Source organism: Callorhinus ursinus, unplaced genomic scaffold (assembly GCF_003265705.2).
Source record: "Callorhinus ursinus isolate GAN/ISIS: 27379988/994484 unplaced genomic scaffold, GSC_fseal_2.0 scaffold10, whole genome shotgun sequence".
Classification (NCBI taxonomy): domain Eukaryota; kingdom Metazoa; phylum Chordata; class Mammalia; order Carnivora; family Otariidae; genus Callorhinus; species Callorhinus ursinus.
Window position 1 is genome coordinate 76,683,263 of NW_027397072.1, and position 17,060 is coordinate 76,700,322.

The window sequence follows — 17,060 nt, forward strand, 5'->3', positions numbered from 1 at the left end:
TTCAGCTGCCTCAGCTGTGTGTGTCAGAATGGGGTGGTGAGGCCACGGGTGGGGAAGGGGTGTAGGGGTGAGGCAGAGGCACGCCGAGCAGGACCAGGAGGTGGGGACGCTGAAGCTTTTAGTTTCTCGAGGGGTGGGGGCTCTCTTTTCCCCTTCCAGGCCCTGTCCTAGCAGCAGGGCTGCCCAGAGCATGACTGGGACTGTTTCTTCCTTTTATTTCTGGCAAAAGCTACAGGAGGGGAGTTCCCCTTCTCTGTTTGTTTTGATTCTGTTGTTTTCTTAAAGAGAGGAAGGAAAACCATCATCACTTTTTCGGTTTTGTGAACAAAGGCGGCAGAGAGGATGTTCGCGGGGGCCGGAACTGTGGGGGCCGGGCCTCACCCCCCTTCCTCCGCCCCCCCCAAGTCCTCTCTGCAGCAGCTCTGAGCCCCTAGAACCACGTGGGGTCAAGTTTAGGTGCTGGCTCTGCCTTTTAATAGCCTTTAACCTCTTTGAAGTGCAACTGTAGAAATGGGAGTTGTCAGATCCACTTTACAGGATTGTTGAGATTAAAAACAAAAGAAAAATACTAACGTGCAAAAACACAGTGCCAGGCACACGGTAAATGCCCCAGAAATGTCTTTCCTTTGCTTCCTTCCACAGTGGCAGTTGAAGGGGTCTTTCCCTTTGGCCCGGTTGTGTGGAAAACTGGGACCTTCCCCACTGAAAAAGGCCCCCCACTTCCTGCTTGTCCATACGTAGCTGGCTTCTTCCCCAGCCCGATGTGCAAATGTGAGAAGCAAATGACTGGTAAGGCTGGGGCTCTTTCCACATTGCTGGGAGACAGGGGAGCCGCCTGAGTTTCTCCTACCCCTTAGTCCCCCAAGCCTGGTGGCCTCACTGCGTTGGATCCTTAGGGTCCCACCCCTGCAGCCCTGGGTCAGCCCCCCTTCTCTGATGAGATGTGGGGGGCTGCCTTGACCAGATAAAAGGAGAGCCTCACCGCACTTAGTAGGGCCCTGGGCCCCAGCTTGCTCTGAAACTTACTTGCCCAGGATGTGCCACCTCTCAGGGCACTGGTGTCTTAGTCTGAAAAGTGGTTTCTAAACTTTTTGAACACAAGCGTTCTTTCACAGAATTGAAACATTCTGCAGACCCACTCCCTGCTCCCCGTGACGGCAGGGGTACTTTTAAAATCCTCGGACTGAGGAAAAAAAGTATAAATGACCAGGAGCAAGTATACATTCAGTCACGCTTTTAAATGAATGTGGGTTTTAGTCAACAGCTTCTACACACATTCAAAAACGTGGCCCCCTATGTGGGACATGTCAGCATACAGATGATGCTGACATCTAAGGGAGCTTGAGGCTCTAGTGTGTGAGGGTACAGACAGCCCCAGGATTGAATGCTTCCTCCTTGGCCCTCTTGAGGCTGACCCAGGGACTCCGGGACACCTAGCAGGCAGTCCCAGGCCCAGATACAAAAGCCCAACAGTGTCCGACAAGAAGGCCCATAGTGTAGTGGCTTTTCTTCAACACACGGATGCTGCCTGGGCTTGAATCCTCCCTCTGCCACTAGCCAGCTCTGTGACTTGGGCACATGTTCCTTCACCTCTCTGGGCCCCAGTGAGTCACCTGTAAAATGGGGGTGATGGTACTGGTGAGTTTCTGTGAGAATGAAATGAGATCGTCACGTCGCAGGGCTTCCTTAGCCCCGGACACAATTGGTGCTGAAGGAATGTTCCATTTAAAAACAAATAAAAACAAAGCCCACAAGTACCCCTGCTCACCTTCTTGCCACTGTTTGGGCTGGTGCTGTCCCCTTCGGGGATGGTCTCCCTGTCCTCTCCGGGGACCACTCCTGGCTCTGGCAGCTGCCTTGCCCACCTCCCTACCCGCCCCCCGCCCCATTCAGCACAGAGCTCATCCCTCCTGTGTTGTTGCCTGGCCAGGCCTCGTCCGAGGCAAGAATCCCGGCCTCCCCTTGGGTTGCTTTGCCAGGCGCAGGCCCCGAGGCCAGCCCCAGCCCCCTCCAGCCCAGGCCGGGCCTCCGCTCTGGGGACGGGGAGCGTTGGTTCCCGACCACATGAAGGAGGGCGCGCGGAAAAGCCATAAACCCGAAGCCTGAGAGGGATGTTTGTTAAAGCCGGACAGGTCTGTGGCCAGGGACGTGGAGGGGGTGTACAGAGACTGAGCGGAAGCGGGCGTTTCTGGGGAGAGGGATGAGCACCGAGGAGCTGGCATGGGCCGGGCAGGAAGGAGGCCCATTAACACTTCCTCCGGCACCTCGGCCAGGGTGCACACAGGCGCGTTTGTCCCGCTTTCACTGTGGGGCTGTGTTCGAAGCAGCCCCTGGCCCCCAACCCCAGGTGGGCGGTGTAGCCTGGGCACAAATGCCCTTTATGGGATGGGCAGTGCTAGAGGAAGACAGCACCTCCTTGGACCCGGACCACCCCCCAGAGTTCAGAATTGACCCTGGAGCCGCCTCCCTCCTGCTGAGGCAGGCACGCGGGGAGCCTGGTCACAGAGGACAGAGGGGCATGGCTTTGGTGGGGGGACATCCCAGGAGAAGGCAGCCAGGTTTGGAAGGCCAGGGTCCCCCAGGGACGCTTCCCTCCAGGGCCCATCCTGGGGGACGGTCCCCTCCCCTCCTGCCTGCTGCTGAAGTAAGGGATTTCCATCTCCTTGAGGGGCTCTAGAGGGAGAGTGTGCCCTGGGGGGGCCTGCAGAGGAGAGGGAAAGCAGGCACACCCCAGTTATCCCTCATTACCATCCCTCCTCCATCCCAGGAGGAGCGAGGACTTCCATCAAGCGTCCAAGGACAACCTGGCCACCCCCTCCAAAGAGCCCAGTCCATGTGAGCCTGGGATCAAATTCTCCGAGGTGCCCTGGTGCTCTTCCTACCGCCAGTGGGTAACAGAAGTCACACATCCCACAGACAAACCCTTCCGTCAGGCCCCACTGAACTTCTGTCCGCCATTCACGCAGCTCCCCAAACCCCCTCCCCTGGCCTGCCCAGTCTTTTTTGCTCATTTAATCCACTGACAGGTGCAGGCACGTGCTGCCTGCCTGTCAGCGCCCCCTAGAGACGGCCCAGGGATCTTCACACCCGCCCCATGCCCCCATCCCAGGGGAGGATCCAACTGAACTTTCTCCCAGGGTAGGAGATGTGACAAGGGAGCATGGATGCTGAGCTCTATTTCCTGTGGCCACAACTCCAGGCTCACCTGGGGTGCAGATAACCCTTTCCGTAGATACCGTTGTCCCTCTTTTATGCATGGGGGCCCTGTGGGGTTTGAGGTCGGCTTGGGAGCAGGGTCAGATGGGAGGGACTCCTAGGTGGGGGGCAGAGCCGCATGCCAGTGGAGGGGCACCCGAGCTGAGTCCTGCCTGCTGGTGGCCGGTGGACCCTGTGCTCCTGGTGCCCCTTCTCCCTGGCTGGGCTCTGCATCTAAGGGAGACATCTAAGGGAGCCTGAGGCTCTAGTGTGTGAGGGTACTAGTGTGGGTGGACTCAGGTGAGGCACGGCCAGAGGGAGTGAGGGGGCAAGGCCCTGCCTTCCTTCTTCTAGGCCGAGTGCTCAGGCTGATGAGCTTCCTTCCCCCCCCTGAGCACCCCCTGTGAATGTGACCTCGCCATCACCATGGCCACCAGGACTGACTTGGGTTTATCTCTGGCCCTCTGGCCCGGCTGAGGGAAATGTAACTGAAGGATGTGACACCAGCCTCAGTTACAAACCCAAGTCCTAAAGTCCTTTCATGTCCTGCAGAGCCAGAGGCAAGGCAGGCTGTCCCAAGCCAGACACCCTCAACGCCCACACAAACACAGAGGCAGAAACACTTCCTCCACGCCTAGCACCCACCTCTTCACAACACGGATATCCATGCGGACACACCTCGGGCACAAATACACTCTTACCACCCACGTCCTACCCCTCGGTGGTAGAGACCTACAACACACACACCTGTGCCCGGCCCACAGCCCAGGAGCCCAGAGTCCTGCCCCCATGGAAATTTCCTCCAACCGCAACCTCACAGACACAGGTATGCTGTGTTCTCTCACAGATACCCCTTCCTGACCTCAACCACACAGACAAGCTCACAAATTCAGACACCCGGCGCATCAGAGTCTCCGCAACACCTGTGCGCTCACACACCCAGGCACGTGCTCTGTAGATACACGTGGACCGGAACCCTGAGCCAAGCCCCTCACCTCCCCCAGCGCTGGAGCGCTGGATCGAGGGGTTTGTGCAGATGGACACCTTACTTATAGTTCATGGGTTTTAAAAGGTGTGTGTGTGTGTGTGCGAGAGAAAGAGAGAGAATGAATGCACAAGGTGTCGGGCGAGCCAAGTGGAGAGGAAGAGAAGGAAGGAAAAACTCTGACTCACTTCCAGCCTAACAATGCCACATCTCAGCCCCTCCAGTCAGGGGGGAGGGCCCGTTTGTCAACCCAGGCTGGGCCTGGCTGTGGGGCAGCAAAGTGAGGGCCTGTCCCTTTGGACAGAGGAAGTGGGAACCCCATCCAGAGAGACTTGCTCTTCCTCTGTCTGCACCTGGGGGGCGGGGCATGAACTTAGCATCCCACATCCCCAACCAACAGCCTGGTCTACTGCTCCTGTCACTAGGATCCCGCCTTCGCCACCCAACTGCACCCCACGAGCCCCTCCAGACCTTTCTTCCAGGTGTGTCTGCTGCCTGCCATGCCCCTCCGTGCCCCCATACTCATCCCCTCCATCCTTGAGGCTCCAGATCCTTCCCTGATGCTGCCTCCTGGCCCCGAGCTCTTCTGCCCCAAACCATGGGTTCTAGTCCTCATTCTCTGGGTAGTGAGCCACCTCCTCCTCCCAGTTAGGTTATGAGTTCCTAAAGATCAGGCTCTGGAATTTCTTCTTCTGCCTCCAGAACCCTGCCCCCCCACCCCCACCCTCACCAGCAGGGCCCTGGACAGCAGCAGGGGGCCAGGGAGGCCTTGAGGGATGACAGTAAGGGGTGGAAGAAGGGTTGAAAGACAAGGACCTCTTCCTAACAAGGTAAATAGTTTCCCTCTGGACTTGATTCTCCTGGCCAGGGCTCCATTCTGCTGGGACAGTGAGGGAGGGAGAATTTCTCACTGGGTACCCCACTCCCCCCCCCCCCCACTGAGGGCCCAGAGAGCAGGGCAGGGCCTCATCTGCAGACCTATTTAGCACTCTGTGACATGGGGGCTCTCATTAGCCTCAGTTAATTGAGGCTTCTAGGGGCTGGGGAGTTGCCCAGGCCACCCAGCTGGTAAACAGCAGAGCCCTAGAGCCTCTGCAACACCCCCCTCACAATACCATCCTGCCCCTCAGCAGTCCCGCCTCTGTCCCCAGTTTGCCCTCTGAATGTTACCGGTCTCTGACCTTGAACTTTTGCTCTGCTTTGTCTGCCTGAAACTCTGCCTGTTTCTGCCCTTATCTTTCCCCTGAGCCCCCACCCCTACGCCTGAGTGCATCTCCTTTAACTTGCCTGGGGCAGAGTGAAGTCCGCCCGAGGTTGAGGGCATTTCTTTACGACCGCATAGGGAGCCGGGCTTATGACACACTTTTCATTGAGGAAGGCTTTTCTGAAGCTAGACAGAGACCTGTCCTTTCTCGCCACCAGCAGGGATCGTGCTCATAAGAGACGCGCCTTGTCTGCTTGTAGCTTCCTTTCTGGCTTGCTGTCTTGCACACTCACACACACACACACACACCCCATAGCAGACTTGCCTCCCCAGAGCCTACACAATCCCTGTTGCAAATGATGTTGGAAAAAACAGGTAATGGGCTCTGGGAAATGCATGGGGCTGACTCCTTATGGCACAAACTCAAGTGTGTGATCGCAGCCCGCAGATAGCATGTAATTATTTGGTAAGAAATTGAATTCCAACCCCAAGCCAACAGCTGTCCCTGTGTTTTTTTTCCCCCCTCTCTCCTGTGCTGCTTGCCAGACCCACAGTGCCTCAGTATCAGACGTGAAATGTGGTTGTGATTTTCGTGCCTAACCAAAGTCAAAGCTGATTCCTCAATGAGTTCACTTTAGCTGGAACATAAAGACTGACCCAGATTCTTGTGTGTTGATGTTATGGGGAGGGGGGTGGGGGTTCCAGAGTAGAGGGGAGGTGGATAGTCTTTGGATGGGGGGATCGACTCTGCCACAAGGGGGCTTTGAGTCACCCTGTTGGGAGTGGCTGTTAGCACAGCTAGGGATGGACATGACCCGCCTATGTGGCCTTCGGTGACACAGAATTGGGAACAGGCCTGGCAGGATTGCACTTCACTAACCCCTGGGGGTGGGTGTGGCTGCCTGACTTGCTCTGGCCAATGAAATGTGAGTAGAATTGACATGCCGCCTGCCACTTCCGGGGGACAACAATGAAAGCTAAGGTGTGAACTCTCCTATCCCTTTCTCACCCGCTGTGGTTAACGGCGAATAGCGAATAGCGGTGTTGCCGGGTGGCAGGGAGCTTCCTTCAGCCTGGGTCCTGAAGTGAGGAAAACGTACTAAAGAACGCCTCAGGTGACCTGCAGTGCTCATTTGGCGGGACAGAGAAATAAATCTTTATTGTTTTAAACCACTGAAATGTTGGGATGTTGGTTACTGCAGCACAAACCAGCCTATCCCGCCTGATATCCCTGCCTTATGGGGTCGATGAGGGGATTCAGAAGATAATGCTCACCAAGAGCTTAGCAGAGTGCTCCTCAACCTGCTACTTCCTCCTCTTCCTCTTCCGTGTTATTTCACTTTTTATGCTTTGAACCAAGTCACAGCAATTTACCCAGGCCCACTATGTGTCTGGTACAGGGGGTGACAGATGTATATGCAGGTAACTGTCACCTGATGGGCTAATGCTGCATTGCCAGTATGTGTCCAGAGCTAGGTGAGTGCAAGGGAGGGAGTAGTAAGTTTACCGGGGTTCTCAAAAGTAAAGTCTAGACTAGATTCTGGGGTGGGGGATGTTGGTTTGACTTCTTTGGGCAGAGCAAAGGGAATGGTGGGTTCTAATGATGAGAGGAGCTGCCCTTTCTTGAGCATCTGTGATGCACCAGACACTGAATCAGGCACGTCGGCCTTACTGGCAGAGTGACAATAACATCCATGGTGTGTGTGCTAGTATATTTCCATTTTACAGATTAGAAAATCAAGGCCCGCGAGGGTGCCCAAGTCACCCCAAGTTGGGCAGAGTATGTGCAAAGTTAAAGAGGTGTGGCAACTCTTTTTTTTTTTTTAAAGATTTTATTTATTTATTTGAGAGAGCGAGAGAGCACATGAGAGGGGGGAGGGTCAGAGGGAGAAGCAGACTCCCCGCTGAGCAGGGAGCCTGATGCGGGACTCGATCCCGGGCCTCCAGGATCATGACCTGAGCCGAAGGCAGTCGCTTAACCAACTGAGCCACCCAGGCGCTCGAGGTGTGGCAACTCTTAACTGGCCTTCAGTCTAGTGCTTCTCAAAGGGCCACATGCTACAACTCCAAGGACAGCTTCTAAGAATGTAATCCATACTCCACCCTGTAGCCTGGGAGACATTTCCAAAACACGGCTCTGGCAAAGTCACACTGCTGCTCATGAACCCACTGTGGCTCCCTACTGCCTTCTACACAAGGGCTGGCGGTGTGGCCAGCTGCTTCGAGCCCCTCCTGACCTTTCCAGCATTGTCTCTGGCTATCCCCATTCACGTTCCCAGAGTTCTTCTCTGGGTCCAAACACTTCCTGCCATTTTCTGCCTCTTGGATTTTGCTCAAGCATTAGTCTGGAGTGTACTTCCCTTAATATATTCGCCTGGAGTGTCCTTCCCTTAATATATTCGCCTGCCCGAGGCCTACTTTTCTTTTCCAGTTCAGCCCACTCCCCACCTTCTCTCTCTGCCCCAGGGGCTCTTGCTAGAATCAAGCCTTGGGGAGCATCCCTGAAGTTGACTGGATCTGGTTTGAATGATAGGATGAGAAAAGGTTGTTCCATTCGGGTGCAGGCATTTGCTACTATTTAACATGTAGATTTTTAGTAGTACATGTATACGATGTACGGATGTGTATAAATATCTCAGAGGTGTGTGCTTAGAGTTGTTTTTTACTCATAGCAGTAGGCGCTCAAACAGGCCTGGAGACCACTGCCGCAGAGGCTATGAGAAATTGTGGAGGTTTGCCATGTACCTGCTGTGTGACTTAGGAAAGTTACTTTACTTCTCTGAGCCCAAGTGATCCTGTCTATAAGATGGGGATTATCTCTGTTCCTACCCTATGGGGTTGAGGAGGGCTCCATGAAATAAAACCTGTAGAGGAAACAAGGCCTCCCAGCTGAGTCCTGAATTCTTAGCCTGGGGAGGGGTGCCCCCAGGCTGCTGCTGGCTGCATCCAAGCTGTTGGTGGGTCCTGATAGGAGAGGTGGAGAAGAGAGGGGTGTGGGGGGGTCACCCCTGTTGATGGTGACTGTGGTGTAGGCAGGATGGGCCGAGACAATCCCAGTAGTGTTTGATAAAAGGCGGAGGCTCTTCTCTGGCCAAGTAAATGTTGTAAGAAAAGGCCGTCTCCAGGGAAGGGCTCCCTCCCGTACCTCGCTTAAGGGCCAAAGTCCCCAGAGGCCAGTCTGGAGGCTCCTTTTATGTGACTGTAAAGTAATCCAGGGCCTGGCAGGGTCGAGCCTGGGCGGACACTGACGCGCAGGGCGGCATTGATGTGGTCAATGATTACCTTTTATGCCTGGCCATAAAGGCAACCGCCCAGCCCCCGGACAATGCCCCCTCCAGACAATGCCCGGGGAGCGTGGTTGTACACACACACACACCCCTGCTGGGCAGGCACCTGTCTCTGCCTGAGATCTCTGTGGACGTCCATGCAGGGCATCTTCATCTTCCCTGGGTAGTCTTTGGAGACTTGGCCCAATAGCAAAAGGGGTTTGGGTGGCCGTAAGTGGGGCCCAGTGAGCTTCACGACACCAAGGAGCTGCCTTCAGGGCCTTGGAGCTTGTTCCAGGTGGGTGTATGCAAGAGGGGTGGCGTGGTCAGACTTAGGGACCAGGTGCCGGTGGGAATGAGGGTATTCTAGGACAGATTAAAGTCCATTACCATTTCACAGGTAATGCAGTTGAAGTCTGGGTGTGCAGTGCCTTGCCCTGGGTCCTGAGGAAGGAGACAGCAGCTGAGTCGGGGGTAGGACCTAGGTCGTCTCTGCCATCACCAGACCAAGGGATTACAGGTGTGAATGTCAGGTGTCAGAAAAGAATTGGGGTCACTTCTCAGAGAAGATATCTCCCCTGAGGCCAAGGATGAGCCCTTCCAGGGGCCGTGCAGGGCCTGCTGTCCTGGTGGGTACACACCCCCACCCACCTGGATGGGGAGGCCAGCTGTGAGGGGGCAGGGCTAGAGCATAGGTGGCCAGATTAACATTCTGCCTCTTGGGCTGATAAGGCTCAGGAACTTTGTCCCAGCAAGAGAGGCTGGAGGGGAAGGGGTTTCGGCCTCTGGTAGGGGTTTCTGGCACGGTCAGGTGGCTGGGGCATCTCTGCAGGTGCCTGAGGCTGGAGATCTGGAGGTCTGGGTTCCTGGGGCCTTCCTGGTCCTTCCTCACCCGGCCAAGGGGAGGACCCTGCACTGTCTTCTTGGTGGGCATGGTAGAGATCAAACCAAGATTCCAGAGGGCAGCTCTCAGACAAGCTGACATTTGGGTTGCTATCTGGAGGAAAAAGGGCTGTTATTCCTAACAGTGGTCATAAATGCTTCGTGGAATCAGAGTGGAGTTGCTTTGAGCCCTAGCCAGAATGCTCCAATCAACCTTTGGCTCTGATAAAGATAAGCAGACCCAAGGTGATAACACACAAACCAGAAACTGTCAACAGGTGCTAATTAGGGCGCTGGGAGCTGAGCCACACCCACTACACCTGACGTGGGGAGAAAGCTCAGGTAGGGGAGCTCCATCTGGGTCAGGGAGGATATGGGCCCCCTGCCTGTACCTCAGCCTAATTCCCTTTTTTGTCACCTCCTCCTTCCAACGACTCCCCATTCCCACCCCTGCTTACATGACATTACATAACATAACACAAAAGAACAAAATCTATTCGAACATTGTGCAATATAACATGATCAGCATGATGTAACAGTGGACAGAGTCTTGAATTGGGAGCTAAGAGACCTAATTCAAGCCTTGCTCTGCATAAGCTTGAGTGTCTTTTTTTTTTTTTTAAGATTTTATTTTTTAAAGTAATCTCAGGGTGCCTGGGTGGTTCAGTCGGTTGAGCATCCAACTCTTGATTTCAGCTCAGGTCATGATCTTAGAGTCGTGAGATAGAGACTGGCGCTGGGCTCCGTGCTGGGCTTGGAGCCTGCCTGAGATTCTATCTCTCCCTCTCCCTCTGCCCCTACCCTCCCGCCACTTGTTCTCTTTCTCAAAAAAAATTTTTTTAGGGCGCCTGGGTGGCTCAGTTGGTTAAGCGACTGCCTTCGGCTCAGGTCATGATCCTGGAGTCCCGGGATCGAGTCCCACATCGGGCTCCCTGCTCAGCGGGGAGTCTGCTTCTCCCTCTGACCCTCCTCCCTCTCATGCTCTCTGTCTCTCATTCTCTCTCTCGCAAATAAATAAAATCTTAAAAAAATTTTTTTTAATAGAATAAAATAATCTCTATACCCAACATAGGGTTTGAACTCACAACGCTGAGGCCAAGAGTCACACTCTCTATCGGCTGAGTCAGCCAGGTGCCCCGAGTGTCATTTCTCTTGAAACTTCAGTCAGTCCCCTCTGTAAAATGGCGAGTATGAAGGGGGCAGCTATACAGTAATCCCCCGCTGGGGTCCCCTCTTGGTCTAAAGTTCATTCTCTTCTGCTACAAACCCTGTAATCTGCAAAGCGCACAAAACGTCACCGGTGCCACCCAGCAACGCCAGGGTGTGCGTGACACTTGACAGAATCGCAAATCCATCTGCAGGCCAGGGAGTCGTGCGGAGGGCTGCAAGTTGTGGACAGTTCTCAGGGCTCCTGGAATCCCTCTCCCTATCGGAGCCAGAGGTCAGCGTGCCTGCTGCCTGTGCTGGGGGCACGTGGGGTCTATTTTTAACTTGGTGCCCCTTAAATAAATGTGGCATTGGGCCCAATGCTTCATTTCACTCCCTCCCCTCCCCTCATAGTGCGCGCGCGTGCACACACACACACACACACACGGAAGTGGCCAGCCGGAGATAACACGGGGTGCTGAGCTCCCCTCCAGCTGGGGGAGTTGCGGGGGTCCCACCGCTCTCCCAGGCTCAGCCCAGCACAGGTTCTGCTTTCTGCTTTTCTTCTGCTTTCCCACCAGCAAAGCCCAGCCTGAGAGTGGGGCAGGAACCCGCCATTTTCTCTAGAAACCAGTGGGAGAGGTGCAGACGGGGTTGCACAGGGAAAGATGCAGGGGTGAGGAGAGGGGGAGGACAGTGGCTGTGGAATGGGTGAGTTGGAGGGAGATGAGGAGGGGGATGGGTCCTGACCCTCCGTCCTCAGGCCCACTTCTCCAGGAAGAGAAGAGTTGCCCGTGCTCGTCAGGCTCAGGGCTGGGCGGCGAGGCAGGGGGCTGACTGAGACCCTCACCGAGACCCAGGGCAGAGGAGAAGGGCACACGTCAACGCCTGGGGGGCTAAAACAACAGCCCCCCACAGAAGTCAGCGTAGGGGCAGTGGCTCTCGGCTGGGAGCGGCTTCTCCTGCCCTGGGCTGTGGTAGGGAGGACAGGGGAAGTTACCCAAGGTGAACCTTGAAAGGTGGGTGGGGATGCAGTATTCCTCAACCCCTCTCAGCCTCAGTTTTCTCGTTTGAACAATGGGTATAACTAATGGCACTGTGGCACTGTCCTGTGAGCGTCAAGTAAATGAACGGACAGGAAGCTCTTACAACAGGGCCTGACCAGGACTTAAGTGTTGACTGCTGACTTTATGGTCAGGAGGGTAAGCAGGGAGGGCGTGTGGGGCTGGCCACTGCAGCAATTGCTTTAGTCCAGCCAGGGGACAGTGGGGCCCAAAGGGGCAGACCCAGAAGGGGAAATCCCCAGAGACTGGACCACCAGGCCTGGTCTCAGCTTCCAGGGCTTGAGTCAGGGGCCCATGGCTTTGTGGGGCTTGGATACTCTCTCTTTGAGGCTAGGTTTGCAGAGGAGGAGGAAGGGGGAGAGAGAGAGAGAGAGGTAGAGCTGTAGGGTTGGGGGCATATGCTATGGAGCAAGGCCCCCAGGCAGCAAGAATCTGTGCCCATACTGGGGAGGGATCAAGAAGCGTGGGCCTCTCTCCCGTGCTGGGCCGCTTGGCTCTCCAGTACCAGGAGGTGCTCAGGCCTCTGCTGTGCTGGCCTAGCCCAGTGCTCACTGGCCTGCCTTGGCCTCACACCTCACTTTTCACCTTCGGTCACAGTGTGGCTGAGTGTGTGTGCGCGTGTGTGCGTGTGTGTGTGCATGTGGGATTTCTCAGTCAAAGAATGCTTAGAAGGTCCTGCTAAAAGGTCAGGTCAGCGAGGATTGAGGGCCTGGCCCATCTCCTCAGACCTTGGCATCCAGGCAGCTCCTTCCCACCCAAATCGGCTGGGCCTTGGGGGCAGCCTGAGCTGACAGGCCTCTGACTCAGGCTGGCGAGGAGGAGGAGGGGCTGGGAGCGCTGGGCCGAGGAAGAGCGGGTGTAGTCATATGCTGAGTGGCAGGCCCCATGCAGCCCCAGGCTGGGGACAGCATTCTCGGGCTTTCCTGCCCCTGAAACAATAGGCAGGGCTGAGGGCTGGGGCCAGGGGTCAGGACACAGGCTAGGACATGATCCAGGGGGGCCCTGAGCAGCAGCAGGATGTCCTGGAAGTGAATCCGAGGCTGACGGCCGACCGTGTTGCTGACTGCGCATGGGAAGGCTGTGGCTGCCCATCAGCGGCAGGCTCCACAGCACCCCGGCCCCGGGCTGGGCGCACAGTAGCACACTCTCTGCTAATGGGGTGAGACCGAGTAGAGTTAGTGAATACAAAGTGCTGGAGGCCCGAGCTCCTCTGAGAGTCCAAAAGAGCAAGCCCAGTAGACACACAGGGACGGGGAGGGCACTCTGTATCTCACATCTGCTGAAGCCCCTGCCCCAGGGATGGAATGAAGAGTAGCCCTGATGCGCCAGGGCCACTCCAAGCTTTCTGGCCCTAAGATGCAGCCTCTGTCGGCTGCGGGTGGGCCCCTTCTCAGCTTATCCCAACTGCAGCCGCAGAAGCCCCATGGAAAAATCTCCCCTGAAAGAAGCAGTCTTGGAGCTTTCCAGGAATGCTGGCCTGGGGTGGAACTGGGGTGGCGGGGAGGAGGAGGGGCGTGGGGTGGTATGTTCCAGAATAGACTTGGACCCAAACCCAAGAGCATAGTGTTCTCACGGGCCTGAAGCCTGGCCATGGAGGAAACAGGAGGTCAACAGGGATGTGCCTGGTGGCACCAGGACAAGGCAGGCTGTGTGTGTGTGTGTGTGTGTGTGTGTGTGTGTGTGTGTGTGTGTGTGTAGGGGAGGGGGAAAGGGGAGAGAGAGAAAGACAGACAGGGCTGGGAATGACCTGGAATGTCCCATGTTCATGCCCCTAATGCCAAAGGCAGCCTGGACCAAGTAATCTCATCTTTTTTCTTTTCTAAAAAAATTTATTTTATTTATTTTTTTAAGTAAATTCTACCCCTAATGTAGGGCTCAAACTCATGACTCCGAGATCAAGAGCTCCATGTTCTACTGACTGAGTCAGCCAGGCACCCCATCATCTCTTATTTTTTACTTATTTATTTTTTAAAAGATTTTATTTATTTATTTGACACACAGAGAGAGTACAAGCAGGGGGAGCAGCAGAGGGAGAGGGAGAAGCAGACTCCCCGCTCAGCGGGAAGCCCAGTGCAGATGCGGGACTTGATCCCAGGACCCTGGGATCACAACTTGAGCTGAAGGCAGATGCTTAATTGACTGAACCCAGGCGCCCCTCATCTTTTATTTTTTAAAAATAAGTTTAGGGGCGCCTGGGTGGCTCAGTCGTTAAATGTCTGCCTTCAGCTCAGTTCATGATCCCGGGGTCCTGGGATTGAGCCCCGCATCGGGCTCCCTGCTCAGCGGGAAGCCTGCTTCTCCCTCTCCCACTCCCCCTGCTTGTGTTCCCTCCCTCGCCGTGTCTCTCTCTGTCAAATAAAGAAAATCTTTAATAATAATAATAATAATAAATGCCTTTAAAAGGAGACATAGTATAGCACAGTGGTGAAAAGCGTGGCCTGGGCTACTCTAGGGGTTTGAACCTGGACTACTCTACCCACTCTGAGCTGCTGTGACTTCAGGTAAGTTGGTTTATCCACCTCTGTGCCTCTGTTTCCACAACTGTAAAATGGGTGTCTGAATTATAGCTTACCCCAGAGGGTCATTGCAGACATGAAGTGAGCAAATATCAATAAAGTGCTTAGAAATGGGCCTTATACAGAGTGCACACGTACCCAGGTTTGGTCCTTGCCTAGGGAGTGAAACCCTATGCCAATCCATCAATGCCAGGCCCAGACCCAGGCCAGGGCTGAGCTCTGACCAGCTGGACCCACACAGGGTGGGGCAGGGCTGTCAGCGTCAGCACATCCAAAGTCCCTAGCCCTGCTGAGCCGGCAGAGAGCCCGCCCTGACACTCCCCGGCCCTGAAGAAAGACCTAGAAAAGCGCCTGGGCTTCTCAAGGTGTCAGTGGGTAGAGGGGACAGAGGACTGAGTCCTGACCTTGGCTGAAGACTCCTTCCATGGATTGCCGACCTGTCGTGGCCTCGCTGTAGGGTTGGGCCTCCAGGATGGGTCAGTCGTGCGTCTCGTCTTCGGGACGGAGGAGGTCCAAGGGTTCAGAACTCACTCCATGGGGGCTCTGGTGACAAATATGTGCTTAGAGGGGCTCACAGCCCTCCAGCCCCTGGGTGCTTCCCTGCTCTGACTGGAATTCCATACCAGCAAGTCCACAGCAGCCCATCTGGCAATTATTCTTAGCTGCCTTATATTCCTGATGATTTCATCCAGCTACTCAGTTGGGCCGTCCACCAACAACACTTACCAGGACCCTCTTGTGTGTCACATAGTAAACTTCAGGGATACAGATATCTCTGTCTTGGATGCTAGGACCTGTACGTGGGGTCCAGGATTGAGTGGGAAAAGGGGTTCCCAGTTGCGGGAGTAGTGTGGACCGAGGTGTATGGGAAGGAGAGAGCCCACCTGAGGTGTGCAGTGTGGCTGCAGGGAGGGCAAAGGGGAGGAGGCGGCAGCAGGCTGGGTGGAGGGGGAGAACAGGAAGGGGCCTGGGGTCCCTGCTGTCTCTGGAAAGAGCCGTTGAAGGTGAGACTTCAAATGTCTGGAGGGTGAGGAGATATTCCTGACATCGCCCCCAAGGTTGGGTCCGGGAGCTGTTCAAGGAGCCTTTGTGGGTTAACGACACTGTAGCATCGGGGTGTAAGGGAGGGTCCAGGTTGCCCTGCACGTTGTAGACCACATGAGTGGCTCATTCCGGAGTTGTGCAATGCAGTGGCCCTGTGACATTTGGGGGCCTGGTGTTTGGGTGTCAGCGAATGGGTGCTCACCTGTGTCTGTAGCAGTGTGTATCTGTGGGATGTGATATAGCCAGTGGCAGTGAGTGTGTGTGTGTGTGTGTGTGTGTCTGTGTGTGCGCCATGATTGGGGCACTATCCAGCAGCTGGGGGGCTCTTTTTGGAGGTGTTAACCGGTAGATATGGCCTCCACCCCCACCTCATGCACACCTGCTCAGGTGAGAACACCTGGAGGTGATCCCACATCTGGGCTTGAGCCTGGCTGGAAGGTGTGTCTCTGGGCATCAAGCCAAGCAGGTGTTGGCCTGCCTAGGAGCCTGGCCTGGGGAGGAGCTAGGGAAGGGGGCAATGGGGTGGGGGGGGGTCTGGGGTGGGAGTAGCTGGGTCTTCAGACTGTTTGGGGGCTTCAGAGAGAGACTGAGTGAGAGATGTCCAGTGGCCACCTGCCCATTGCTGTCTTTCCATTAGTCCATCAGTCCTCCCGTGTCTTTCAGTCCATCAGCTAAGCTGTCCATTTGTCCATCCATTGGCCACTGGTGTGTTCTTGGTTCTCCCCTCAAATTGGCCTGCCTCCCTCAGTCACCTCATGCTCAATTCCTCTGATGCAGGCAAGCCTCGCCTTGACCTTTGCTAGCTCATGAGTTCACAGCACACCCTCCTCACCCCGGGTGCGCAGCTTGCTCAGTTGGCCTCCACTTCACCCCGTGGGTGTCACGAGGTCCCAGCACAGACGTGGCACTCCCTCACCAGTCCTAGAATCAAAGATGCACAGACGCCCCCTCCAGCCCTCTTCCCAGAAGGTTCTCCCGTCTCTGGCCCATATAAGCCTCCTCTCCTCCAGGGAGTCTTCCTTGCATACCCTGCTCTGCTCCTGGTTCCTCAAGCCTCCCTCTGCTACAGCCATGTGCAGGCCGTGGGAAGCCTGGCTGGAGCCCTGCGGGAGCAGAGCCGAGCGCTCCCAGGTCGAGAGGGGTCACCTAAAACGGGGAGCTCCCTTGGAGCAGGGGGCCAGGGGAGGGCCATGGGGCAGGTCACATGTCCCCGCCCCAGGGATTTCCCTGGATGTGGTTTAGCCAGTCCTTCCCCCACCCAGAACCCCAGCACAGTGCTAGGGCTCCCCCAGGGAGGTCTTGCCTGTAGAAAATGGGGACTCTCACACCCTCTCCCTAAACAGGGGCTTTAGACTGCTGCTTCCCTGGTTCCACCGCCCCCCTCAGCCCTGAGCTCTCCCCCTGGCCTGGACTGTGGCTGAGGGACATTGGCCAGACCTGGGAAGGACCAGCTTCTAGGTGCTGCTCTCTCCAGGACCTTAGTAGAACTAGAACACTGGAGGAGGGTGGGGTGAAGGCGGGGTTTATCCGTTATAGAATGTGTGTGTGTGTGTGTGTGTGTGTGTGTGTGCGCGCGCGCACATTCATAGAGAGCAAACGTTCCCTGGGCTCCTGGTGTGTGCTGGCCCCTGTTGCAGGCATTGAAGAAAGAGCTGTGGACAAGACCAACAGGGGCACTGCCCTCAGGAGGCTGGTGTTCTAGAAGGGGAGACCCCGGGGCTGCCGGGGGGGTGTCAGAGAGTGCTGGGGCTGTGAGTG

General features: G+C 55.7%; 1 long non-coding RNA gene across 1 annotated transcript; it reads right to left on the minus strand.

Annotated features, from left to right (window-relative positions):
* Window positions 1-1,253: 1,253 nt before the first annotated feature.
* LOC141373526 (uncharacterized) lies at window positions 1,254-16,803 on the minus strand. Its single transcript, XR_012379592.1, has 4 exons — window positions 16,740-16,803; window positions 16,135-16,223; window positions 14,663-14,752; window positions 1,254-1,613 (listed from the first exon to the last, which is right to left on the minus strand). It is a non-coding gene; the product is annotated as an uncharacterized lncRNA (long non-coding RNA).
* Between the last annotated feature and the right edge of the window lie 257 nt (window positions 16,804-17,060).